The following is a 12,174-nucleotide window of genomic DNA, read 5'->3' as shown; positions in this document are numbered from 1 at the left end:
TCGAACTTGTTTAAAAGATGGATAAGTGACCTACAGGATCCAGAGATATCAGAGGGTATAATCAAGAGCTGGAACTCTGTGAGAAGGGCGGTATCAAACAAAAGATGGCGGGAAACATATTTTAAGATAATCCACAGAGCGATTTATGGGTTCAACATACCTCAGAACCCAAATGGTCCAGCAAGACTACAAGCATGCCCAAAATGTGCATTACCCAACTCAGATTTTTTACACTGCATTTGGCACTGTCCTAAAATCAAATCATTTTGGGTGGGGACTAGAGATGAGCGAACGTACTCGTCCGAGCTTGATACTCGTTCGAGTATTAGCGTGTTCGAGATGCTCGTTACTCGTAACGAGTACCACGCGATGTTCGGGTTACTTTCACTTTCATCTCTGAGACGTTAGCGCGCTTTTCTGGCCAATTGAAAGACAGGGAAGGCATTACAACTTCCCCCTGCGACGTTCAAGCCCTATACCACCCCCCTGCAGTGAGTGGCTGGCGAGATCAGGTGTCACCCGAGTATAAAAATCGGTCCCTCCCACGGCTCGCCTCAGATGCGTTGTGACATAGCTGAGGGACAGTGCTGTTGGTGCCGGAGCTGCTATAGGGAGAGTGTTAGGAGTTAGTGTAGGCTTCAAGAACCCCAACGGTCCTTCTTAGGGACACATCTAACCGTGTGCAGTACTGTGGAGGCTGCTTTTTGCTGTGTTGCACTTTTTTTTTTTTTTTGTATATCGGACGTGCAGAGCATTGCGCCCTGCAGTAATACTACAGGGACAGAAGTGGTGGTTAGGCAGGGAGAGTGCTAGGAGTGATTGTAGGCTTCAAGAACCCCAACGGTCCTTCTTAGGGCCACATCTAACCGTGTGCAGTACTGTGGAGGCTGCTTTTTGCAGTGTTGCACTTTTTTTTGGTATATAATAATAATAATAATAATCTTTATTTGTATAGCGCCAACTTATTCCGCAGCGCTTATCGGTATATCGGCCGTGCAGAGCATTGCGCCCTGCAGTAATACTCCAGGGACAGAATTGTGTAGGCAGGGCCAGAAGACATATATTATTGATTGAATATACGCAGTGGGCCTTTTTCAAAAAATATTGGGCAAAAAATCTATTTGGCCTGCCTGTCACTGTGCTGCTCAGTGTTCTGGGTCCGTGTGTGCTGGGTGTAGTAGTTCTACAAATAAATACGCAGCCAGCTAAGTGTTACAGCAGGCGTGCGCCAAATTATTTCCTGGCTCTGAAATCACCGCTCTGTTGCAGTTAATAACAGTGCAACACTCTTTAGTTCTGTCACACAGTCCAGGGACAGAATTGTGTAGGCAGGGCCAGAAGACATATATTATTGATTGAATATACGCAGTGGTCCTTTTCCAAAAAATATTGGGCAAAAAATCTATTTGGCCTGTCTGTCACTGTGCTGCTCAGTGTTCTGGGTCCGTGTGTGCTGGGTGTAGTAGTTCTACAAATAAATACGCAGCCAGCTAAGTGTTACAGCAGTCGTGCGCCAAATTATTTCCTGGCGTTCCGTAAACGAAGTCAGCCTCCAACCACAGGCCAATAAGCGGCACATTTAATTACAGCGTTCTGTTTCTGCACTACTGCTAATACACCATGCTGAGGGGTAGGGTTAGGCCTATAGGACGTGGACGCGGGCGAGGACGCGGAGGCCCAAGTCAGGGTGTGGGCACAGGCCGAGCCAGTGCGGTGGCCAGGGGTAGAGGCAGGGCCAGACCGAATAATCCACCAACTGGTTCCCAAAGCGCCCCCTCGCGCCATGCCACCCTGCAGAGGTCAAGGTGCTCTACGGTGTGGCAGTTTTTCACAGAGACACCTGACGACCGACGAACAGTGGTGTGCAACCTTTGTCGCGCCAAGATCAGCTGGGGAGGCACCACCACTAGCATGCGCAGGCATATGATGGCCAAGCACCCCACAAGGTGGGACGATGCCCGTTCACCGCCTCCGGTTTGCACCACTACCTCTCCCCCTGTGCCCCAACCTGCCACTGAGATCCAACCCCCCTCTGAGGACACAGGCAGTACTGTCTCTGGGCCTGCACCCACACCCTCACCTCCGCTGTCCTCGGCCCCATCCAGCAATGTCTCTCAGCGTAGCGTCCAGACGTCGCTAGCGCCACTGTTTGAGCGCAAGCGCAAGTACGACGCCACGCACCCGCACGCTCAAGCGTTAAACGTGCACATTGCAAAATTGATCAGCCTAGAGATGCTGCCGTATAGGCTTGTGGAAACGGAGGCTTTTAAAAGCATGATGGCGGCGGCGGCCCCGCGCTACTCGGTTCCCAGTCGGCACTACTTTTCCCGATGTGCCGTCCCAGCCCTGCACGACCACGTCTCCCGCAACATTGTACGCGCACTCACCAACGTGGTTACTGCCAAGGTCCACTTAACAACAGACACGTGGACAAGCACAGGCGGGCAGGGCCACTATATCTCCCTGACGGCACATTGGGTGAATTTAGTGGAGGCTGGGACAGAGTCAGAGCCTGGGACCGCTCACGTCCTACCCACCCCCAGAATTGCGTGCCCCAGCTCGGTGGTGGTATCTGCGGGGGTGTATGCTTCCTCCACTAAACCACCCTCCTCCTCCTCCTACGCAACCTCTGTCTCGCAATCAAGATGTGTCAGCAGCAGCAGCACGTCGCCTGCAGTCGGTGTCACGCAGCGTGGCAGCACAGCGGTGGGCAAGCGTCAGCAGGCCGTGCTGAAACTACTCAGCTTAGGAGAGAAGAGCCACACGGCCCACGAACTGCTGCAGGGTCTGACAGAGCAGACCGACCGCTGGCTTGCGCCGCTGAGCCTCCAATCGGGCATGGTCATGTGTGACAACGGCCGTAACCTGGTGGCGGCTCTGCAGCTCGGCAGCCTCACGCACGTGCCATGCCTGGCCCATGTCTTTAATTTGGTGGTTCAGCGCTTTCTGAAAAGCTACCCCCACTTGTCATACCTGCTCGGAAAGGTGCGCCAGCTCTGCGCACATTTCCGCAAATCCCACACGCACGCTGCCACCCTGCGGACACTGCAACATCGGTTTAATCTGCCAGTGCACCGACTGCTGTGCGACGTGCCCACACAGTGGAACTCTACGCTCCACATGTTGGCCAGGCTCTATGAGCAGCGTAGAGCTATAGTGGAATACCAACTCCAACATGGGCGGCGCAGTGGGAGTCAGTCTCCTCAATTATTTACAGAAGAGTGGGCCTGGTTGGCAGCCATCTGCCAGGTCCTTGGAAACTTTGAGGAGTCTACCCAGATGGTGAGCGGGGATGCTGCAATCATTAGCGTCACCATTCCTCTGCTATGCCTTTTGAGAAGTTCCCTGCAAAGCATAAAGGCAGACGCTTTGGAATCAGAAACGGAGGCGGGGGAAGACAGTATGTCGCTGGATAGTCAGAGCACCCTCATGTCTATATCTCAGCGCGTTGAGGAGGAGGGGGAGGAGCATGAGGAGGAGGGGGAAGAGACAGCTTGGCCCACTGCTGAGGGTACAGACGCAGCTTGCCTGTCATCCTTTCAGCGTGTATGGCCGGAGGAGGAGGAGGAGGAGGATCCTGAAAGTGATCTTCCTAGTGAGGACAGCCATGTGTTGCGTACAGGTACCCTGGCACACATGACTGACTTCATGTTAGGATGCCTTTCTCGTGACCCTCGCGTTACACGCATTCTGGCCACTACGGATTACTGGGTGTACACACTACTCGACCCACGGTATAAGGAGAGCCTTTCCACTCTCATTCCCGAAGAGGAAAGGGGTTCGAGAATGATGCTATACCACAGGGCGCTGGTGGACAAACTGATGGTAAACTTCCCATCCGACAGCGCTAGTGGCCGAAGGCGCATTTCCGCGGCCCAGGTAGCAGGGGAGGCGCAGAGATCAGGCAGCATGTACAGCGCAGGCAGGGGAACACTCTCTAAGGCCTTTGACAGCTTTATGGCTCCCCAGCAAGACTGTGTCACCGGTCCCCAGTCAAGGCTGAGTTGGCGGGAGCACTGTAAAAGGATGGTGAGGGAGTACGTAGCCGATCGCACGACCGTCCTCGGTGACGCCTCTGCCCCCTACAACTACTGGGTCTTGAAGCTGGACACGTGGCCTGAACTCGCGCTGTATGCCCTGGAGGTGCTTGCTTGTCCTGCGGCTAGCGTCTTGTCAGAGAGTGTGTTTAGTGTGGCTGGGGGAATCATCACGGATAAGCGTACCCACCTGTCAACCAACAGTGCCGACAGGCTTACACTCATCAAGATGAACAAAGCCTGGATTTCCCCAGACTTCTCTTCTCCACCAGCGGACAGCAGCAATACATAAACAATACGTAGGCTGCACCCGCGGATGGAAGCATCGTTCTCTATCCCCATCCAAAACGGGGACCTTTTTGCTTCATCTATCTGTGTATAATATTCCTCCTCCTCCTCCTCCTGCTCCTCCTCCTGAAACCTCACATAATCACGCCGAACGGGCAATTTTTCTTAGGCCCACAAGGCTCAGTCATATAATTTTTCTAAACAATTTTTATACGTTTCAATGCTCATTAAAGCGTTGAAACTTTCACCTCAACCAATTTTTATTTTAACTGGGCTGCCTCCTGGCCTAGTTACCAATTAAGCCACATTAACCAAAGCGATTAATGGGTTTCACCTGCCCTCTTGGTTGGGCATGGGCAATTTTTCAGAGGTACATTAGTACTGTTGATACACCAATTTTTGGGGGCCCTCGCCTACAGTGTAATCAAATTAATTTTTAGCCCACCTGCATTACAGCTGACGTTACATCAGCTGTGTTGGGCACTGCAATGGGATGTATTTATGTACCGCCGGTGGCTTCCTGGCACCCACCCATGCTGTGGGTCCACAGGGAGTTGTAAATGCATCTGTGTCCACTTCTAAAGAACCCCAGTCTGACTGGGGCATGCAGTGTGGGCCAAAGCCCACCTGCATTAAACATGACATTACTACCTCAGCTGTGATGGGCAATGCAATGGGATATATTTATGTACCGCCGGTGGCTTCCTGGCACCCACCCATGCTGTGGGTCCACAGGGAGTTGTAAATGCATCTGTGTCCACTTCTAAAGAACCCCAGTATGACTGGGGCATGCAGTGTGGGCCGAAGCCCACCTGCATTAAACATGACATTACTACCTCAGCTGTGATGGACAATGCAATGGGATATATTTATGTACCGCCGGTGGGTTCCAGGGAGCCAGCCATGCTGTGGGTCCACAGGGAGTTGTAAATGCATCTTATTCCACTTCTAAAGAACCCCAGTCTGACTGGGGCATGCAGTGTGGGCCGAAGCCCACCTGCATTAAACATGACATTACTACCTCAGCTGTGATGGGCAATGCAATGGGATATATTTATGTACTGCCGGTGGCTTCCTGGCACCCACCCATGCTGTGGGTCCACAGGGAGTTGTAAATGCATCTGTGTCCACTTCTAAAGCACCCCAGTCTGACTGGGGCATGCAGTGTGGGCCGAAGCCCACCTGCATTAAACATGACATTACTACCTCAGCTGTGATGGGCAATGCAATGGGATATATTTATGTACCGCCGGTGGGTTCCAGGGAGCCAGCCATGCTGTGGGTCCACAGGGAGTTGTAAATGCATCTATTTCCACTTCTAAAGAACCCCAGTCTGACTGGGGCATGCAGTGTGGGCCGAAGCCCACCTGCATTAAACATGACATTACTACCTCAGCTGTGATGGGCAATGCAATGGGATATTTTTATGTACCGCCGGTGGGTTCCAGGGAGCCACCCATGCTGTGGGTGCACACGGAATTCCCATTGCGGAGTTGTACCTGCCTGTGACTATATATAAAAAACCGCGGTCTGACTGGGGCATGCAGACACCTTGACAGAATGAATAGTGTGTGGCACATAGGTTCCCCATTGCTATGCCCACGTGTGCAGCTCCAGATGGAGGTGGCACAGGATTGGATTTCTCATTGCTCCTGTACAGCATTGTGGGCTATCGCCCCGCCCCTTTTAAAGAGGGTCGCTGCCTAGCCGTGCCAACCCTCTGCAGTGTGTGCCTGCTTTTCCTGTGGCAGACGTACTTATAAATAGACATGAGGGTGGCGTGGCATGAGGGCAGCTGAAGGCTGGGCAAGGACAGTTTGGTGTGCGCTGTGGACACTGGGTCGTGGGGGGGGGGATTTGGCAGCATGTAACCCAGGAGAAGTGGCAGCGTAGTGTCATGCAGGCAGTGATTGTGCTTTGTTGGAGGTAGTGTGGTGCTTAGCTAAGGTATGCATTGCTAATGAGGGCTTTTCAGATGTAAAAGTTGTTGGGGGGGGGCCACTCTTGCTGCTATTGTGGCTTAATAGTGGGACCTGGGAACTTCATATGCAGCCCAACATGTAGCCCCTCGCCTGCCCTATCCGTTTCTGTGTCGTTCCCATCACTTTCTTGAATTGCTCCGATTTTCACAAATGAAAACCTTAGCGAGCATCGGCGATATACAAAAATGCTCGGGTCGCCCATTGTCTTCACTGGGGTTCGTTACTCAAAACGAACCCTCGAGCATCGCGAAAAATTCGTCTCGAGTAACGAGCACCCGAGCATTTTGGTGCTCGCTCATCTCTAGTGGGGACCCAAAAAATAATACAAGACATTTGAGGCCAATTCCTGCAGCTATCACCACAGACATTCGTACCAACTGCCAGAACAGGCTAGAAAAACCACAATGACCCATACCATACTTCTAATTAGTAAAAGGTGCCTTCTAAATAACTGGCTACAAGCCAAATCCCCAGGGATAGAAGAGGTGATACACCAGCTAAAACATCTCTTAAAAATGGAAAAAATTGAGATAGAACGGAGATCGGAATCCCAAACCTCAAAATTCTTCAAAAAATGGAGGGAATTTATAGAAAAATTTCTAAACCACAGCGAAATCAAAGAATGTATGACGCAATTTGCTAACACAACATGGTACTATAGTCAAAAGGATTTGAACAGTCTGGGATCACTGAAAATATCATGACTGATCTGAAAGGAACATACTCGCCGGGATTTAGTTTAGATTAGATAGTAGATGGTTAATATTAGCATTGAATTTCAATGTGTGTTTCAATATGTTAATAACTGTTACCATATTTGGGAGAAAGAGTTTTACCGAAATAAGACAGGATCATACATGGGTTGGAGGCAAAATAATTGGGAAGATTACAGAGAGAAATACGCATATGACAGTACCCAAACAATGTAATGTCACTGTAAAAGAAATGTATATCATGCAAAACTCTGTATAGATTTTCTTAAAACATTTGCCATGTATGTATCCATTGAAAATGCTAATAAAAATAAGTTTAAATAAAAATTGCACACAGGGTTGTCAAACTATCTTATGGATAGATTCTAGAGATGAACGAGCACCAAAATGCTCGGGTGCTCGTTACTCGAGCCGAGCTTTTTGTAATGCTCGAGAGTTCGTTTCCAGTAACGAACCCCATTGAAGTCAATGGGAGACTCGAGCTTTTTTCAAGGTGACCAATGCTCTACATTGTTTTCAATGTTGCCACGGCTGCTGCCGGCGGCTCTATTGAAAACAATGGTCTGCCGGCACCCCTGAATTGTTTTTCAGGGAAAGGCTTTACATATAAGCCCTTCCCTGAAAAACAGTAATTTTAGTGTAAAAAATAAATAAATAAACTTACCTCTCCGCCACTGCCGTGTCCCCCGCGGGGATGCAGAACACATCTGCCGCATGCGGTAGACATTTCCTTTTTCCCCTCTAGTAAAAAGAATTCTCTGTTGCTGCACCTGTCACATCTGTGACAGATGCAGCAGAGGAAGTCTTCTATTTCCTACCTGCAGCTGTCACACGACAGCTGCGGTAAAGGATCCTGCTGCCGCCACCCTGTTATTGGTTTTCAGTGCAATAATTTTAGTGCAAAAAAAAAAAACTTACCTGTCCACCGCTGCCGTGTCCCCGCGGGGATGAAGAACACATCTGCCGCATGAGGCAGATGTTTCCTTCATCCCTGCGAGGAAAAATAATTCCCTGCTGCACCTGCCACATCTGTGAAAGATGCAGCAAAGAAATTCTTCATCCCTGCGGGGAATAAAGAATTCCCTACCACAGCTGTCACAGATGACAGCTGCGGTATAGGATCCTGCTGCCGGCACCCCATAATTGTTTTTCAGGGAAGGGCGTTAAACATAAGCCCTTCCCTGAAAAGCAAGAAGAAATGGTGAATAAAATTTAAAAAAACAATACTCACTTTTCTTCAGCTGCCGGGGCTCAGTAAGAAACTTTGGGCATAAATGAAAAATGTTAAGTCCACCTAAAATATTTCTCAATAAAAGCTGCACTAATGGAACATTTTTTAGTCTATATTCATAATGATTATGAGGTTTTCAGTTTGCGTCATGAGTTGTCAACTATAAAACAATGTTATTACTGTCAGACCATCTACAGGGCACAAGCAAATACAGTAACAGGAATAAAGTAGTGATTTGGAATAGAAGCTCTGTGCTGGCAGTGTACATGATAGATCCATAAGTGATTAGGCTGTCGTTAATTGCAGCTTCCAGCTTCTATTTCCAGTTTCTCATATGTTTTAGTATATGAACCCTTGTGTTGTAGGCATTATTTTGTATTTTTATGGGGACATTTTTTACTCTTGCCAACCTTTCTGCTGTTATCTATGCAACACAGCAGAATATTTTAGTGTTTTGTAAATAGAAGATAATAATGTTATACAGCGGTCTGTTAATGACTCCAAGGGCAATAAATGAACAGATGCTAGACCATTGGGCTCTGACATTCTGCATCCAATGTGGACAAAGAGCTTTCATTTTCACAGCTCCTTAGGGATTCCTAGAGGATAAATCCTGCATAGTACCTCTAGTTGAACTGACATACCTGGCTATACCGTTCTGCTGTGGCATACCGGCTTTTGGAAACCAGCAGCCCATTAGAAGCAGGTGATTGCACTGTCTCCTTCCTCACCACATAGCAAAAACTCCCAAGGGAGTGCACTAGTTAGGGTCAGCTAGTGTAATTATTACACCGGCTCATATTTGACCTGTATATCAAGGACAGATAGGATAGCGATGCTTTCTATTGTGAGACACAAGATGATAGCCAGTAATGGTAAATCAATCAGTTTAAAATTGAAAAAGAAAGTCTAGAAATGTATGTGTCTTATTAAAACTATCAGAAACTGCACACACAATAGTGGTTAACATTTTTCAAGCAGACAGTTGCATCTGAGGTGCAATAAATAACACATGCACATAGCATTGTACTAATTAAAAACTAAAACATTCAAAACCTCAAACTTCAGGCTTATTCAGACAGGAGTATATCGGTCAGGTTTTCACTCCTGGCTGATATACGCTGCCCCTCTTTGGAACGGGAGGAGGCGGGATGGGAGCTAGTGCACTGAGCTCCCTCCCCTCTCTGTCCCTTGCCACTGTTTGCAATGGAAGAGATGGGGCGGAGCTAAGTTTTGCCTGCCCCTCCGATTGCAAACAGTGGCGAGGGGCGGTGAGATGGCAGAGAGGGGGTGAAAGCTCAGTGCACTAGCTCCCGGCCAGGCCCGCCTCCTCCCTTTGCAGAGAGGGACAGCAAATATCGTCCGGGCGTGAAAACCTAACCGATATACGCCTGACTGAATAGGCCCTTCAGGCGGGACATAACCTAAATCCATTATCCCACTTATGTCCCAGATGGAGATGGTTTGGCAGGGTTTTCACACCAGAGAACTTGTAGTTACTATTGGTTTTGTTTCTGTACAAAATAAAGATTCTACTACTTTAAAGGGTCAAATATATAATATTCATTTTTTAGCTTGTAGTAGTATTATTTTGTTAAGTAATAACATAAGTGCTAAACAAATCCTCGTATCTCCACTTTCTGGCTTTGTGAGTATGATTGGAAAACAAAAAGTGCAAGGATTTTGCACCAAGTATTGATCTATCAATCCAGATTTCAAAATCTGTGTGTGGAAAAATCTATTCCATATAGACTGTGGTCTCGACTTTCACAGCATTTAATAGAATTAAAAAATGACACATATTGCATTGTCGATTTGGGCATGGAATCCATGCCCAAATCTGCAGCGAATTCCACGCCTTCCTCAGTGTATATGTGCACCCCCACCCCCCCATCGGGGATAGCCCTTGCATTGCAGTCAGGTCTCTCTCCTCTAAGCACACAGCAAGATTCAATTTCAGCTGCTCTCCCTTCCTCAGGCTCTCACAGCTTCTGTGGTAGTCACATAATCAAAGAGATAGGAGAGCCATGGAGATCGAAGAGCAGCTGAGCCCTGCTGTATGCAGAGAGGGAAGAGCCGACTAGAGGGTAACACCTGCCTTCTATGCAGGGAGGTAAGGAGAGGTGAGACACAAATCCCCGACTCTGATGACGGGAGGCTGAGCTAATCAGCGTCCTCTCCATAGAATATTACTGTGGTGGCTGCACACAATGTCCTGATGCTGACTAGTGTCAGAGATCTTCTGTGTTGGGCCAGAAAAAGAGAAAGAAGGCCTGTCACTATGTGACTGGAATGAGCAGCCTATTACAATTCTGCTTGGTGAGGCAAATTGTTAGACCGGGCCTGCCCAGCTTAACTTCGTGCTTCCCAATGAGACTGCTCAATGAGCCCAGTAATCAGTGTCAAAAATTTGGCTTCTTCCAGACAAGTGCCATGACCTTCCCGATGATCACCATCTGGACCAAGCATAAGCTGGTGTTTTCAACCACTTGTTAGCCCTTTTCTGAGTTGCCTACCAGACATCATCACTTAGAAACATTCCATTGGACAATCCTTTCTCTCTACCACCTGTTTTACGTATCCCTATGCTATATTTTGGCTATATTGGCCTTGGTTGTTTTTACTGGCACGTAACTGATAGTTTCTTTTGAACTGTTTTTCTTGCTTTTCATTAACTTGGTAATTTTATTATTTATTTTCTCTAGTTGCCCATGCTAGTAATGCCAACCTCAATACACCCTACATTTCATCACTTTTAGTATGCATTTAATACACCAGGCATTTACTGTTGCATTGTATTTTCTGTCTCTGTTATGCCATGTTTACTTTAGGTCTTGTTCTCACCCTCTCCTGAGCCACTTCCCTTATAAATACAATCACAGGTTCTCTCCAAGTAACATGCCAACTTTACATGTATACTGTGGGTTGAAGTTATATTTCTCACCTCCCTGTCCTACTGTAGTACTGCACAATGTACAAAATCTTACATCGCCCCATTAATGATTAAAAGTACTCCATTATCACCATAGAATATAGGCAGACATTGTATATCTACAGGGAATCCATTTTCCTGTGTTCTCTGGACCCCGTTATCTTGTTCCCACTTATACTCCATGTTTCTTAGCCAATGCTCCTTATAAAACCAGAGTAACCGTTTGCTTTAAAAGAGCAGTTCCCTTTATGAGGATGCTGACAGTTAAAGACTCAGAACAACCTCACCCAATCCTTCAGCTATTCCAGAATATCTACATAGCTCATCACACTACACACTACAAACTGATATTAATAATAATCTTTATTTGTATAGTGCCAACATATTCCGCAGCGCTTACATAGACAGGGGGAATACAGAACGACAAAAGTACAAAAATTACAGAACCACGGTTACATAGTAATCAGTTTATGGAAACAGTAGGGGTGAGGGTCCTGCTCCAACGAGCTTACATACTACAAGTAATAGGGTGATATAGAAGGTAAAGGGATGGAGATGTGCACGGTATGGCAAGGTTGAGAGTGAGGGATGCTATATACATAGACAATGTTCAGACATTTAGCTGTGTGACAGCAGAATCGGTATGACTGCAGGGGCAGTTGATGGTGGCTGGCAAGGATTGCAGTCTGTAGGTCAGGGAGCATGTTATCAGGCGGAGTACAGAGGGGTTTGTTTAGGGAATGCGGTATGCCTCCCTGAAGAGGTGCGTTTTTAGAGCACGCCTGAAGTTTTGTGAGTCCTGGATTGCCCACGTATCCTTTGGAAGTGCGTTCCAGAGGACTGGTGCTGCTCTGGAGAAGTCTTGAAGGCGGGAATGCGAAGTTCGAATTAGAGGGGTGCGCAGTCTAGCTTCGTTAGCAGAGAGTAGAGCCAGGGCTGGGTGAAGGATTGAGATGAGGTAGGCAATATAGGGGGCGCTTCACTGTGGAGG

This window comes from Eleutherodactylus coqui, chromosome 1 (genome assembly GCF_035609145.1).
Source record: "Eleutherodactylus coqui strain aEleCoq1 chromosome 1, aEleCoq1.hap1, whole genome shotgun sequence".
In the NCBI taxonomy this organism is placed as follows: Eukaryota; Metazoa; Chordata; class Amphibia; order Anura; family Eleutherodactylidae; genus Eleutherodactylus; species Eleutherodactylus coqui.
The sequence above is the reverse complement of the archived record's forward strand: the minus strand, read 5'-3'. Positions refer to the sequence as shown.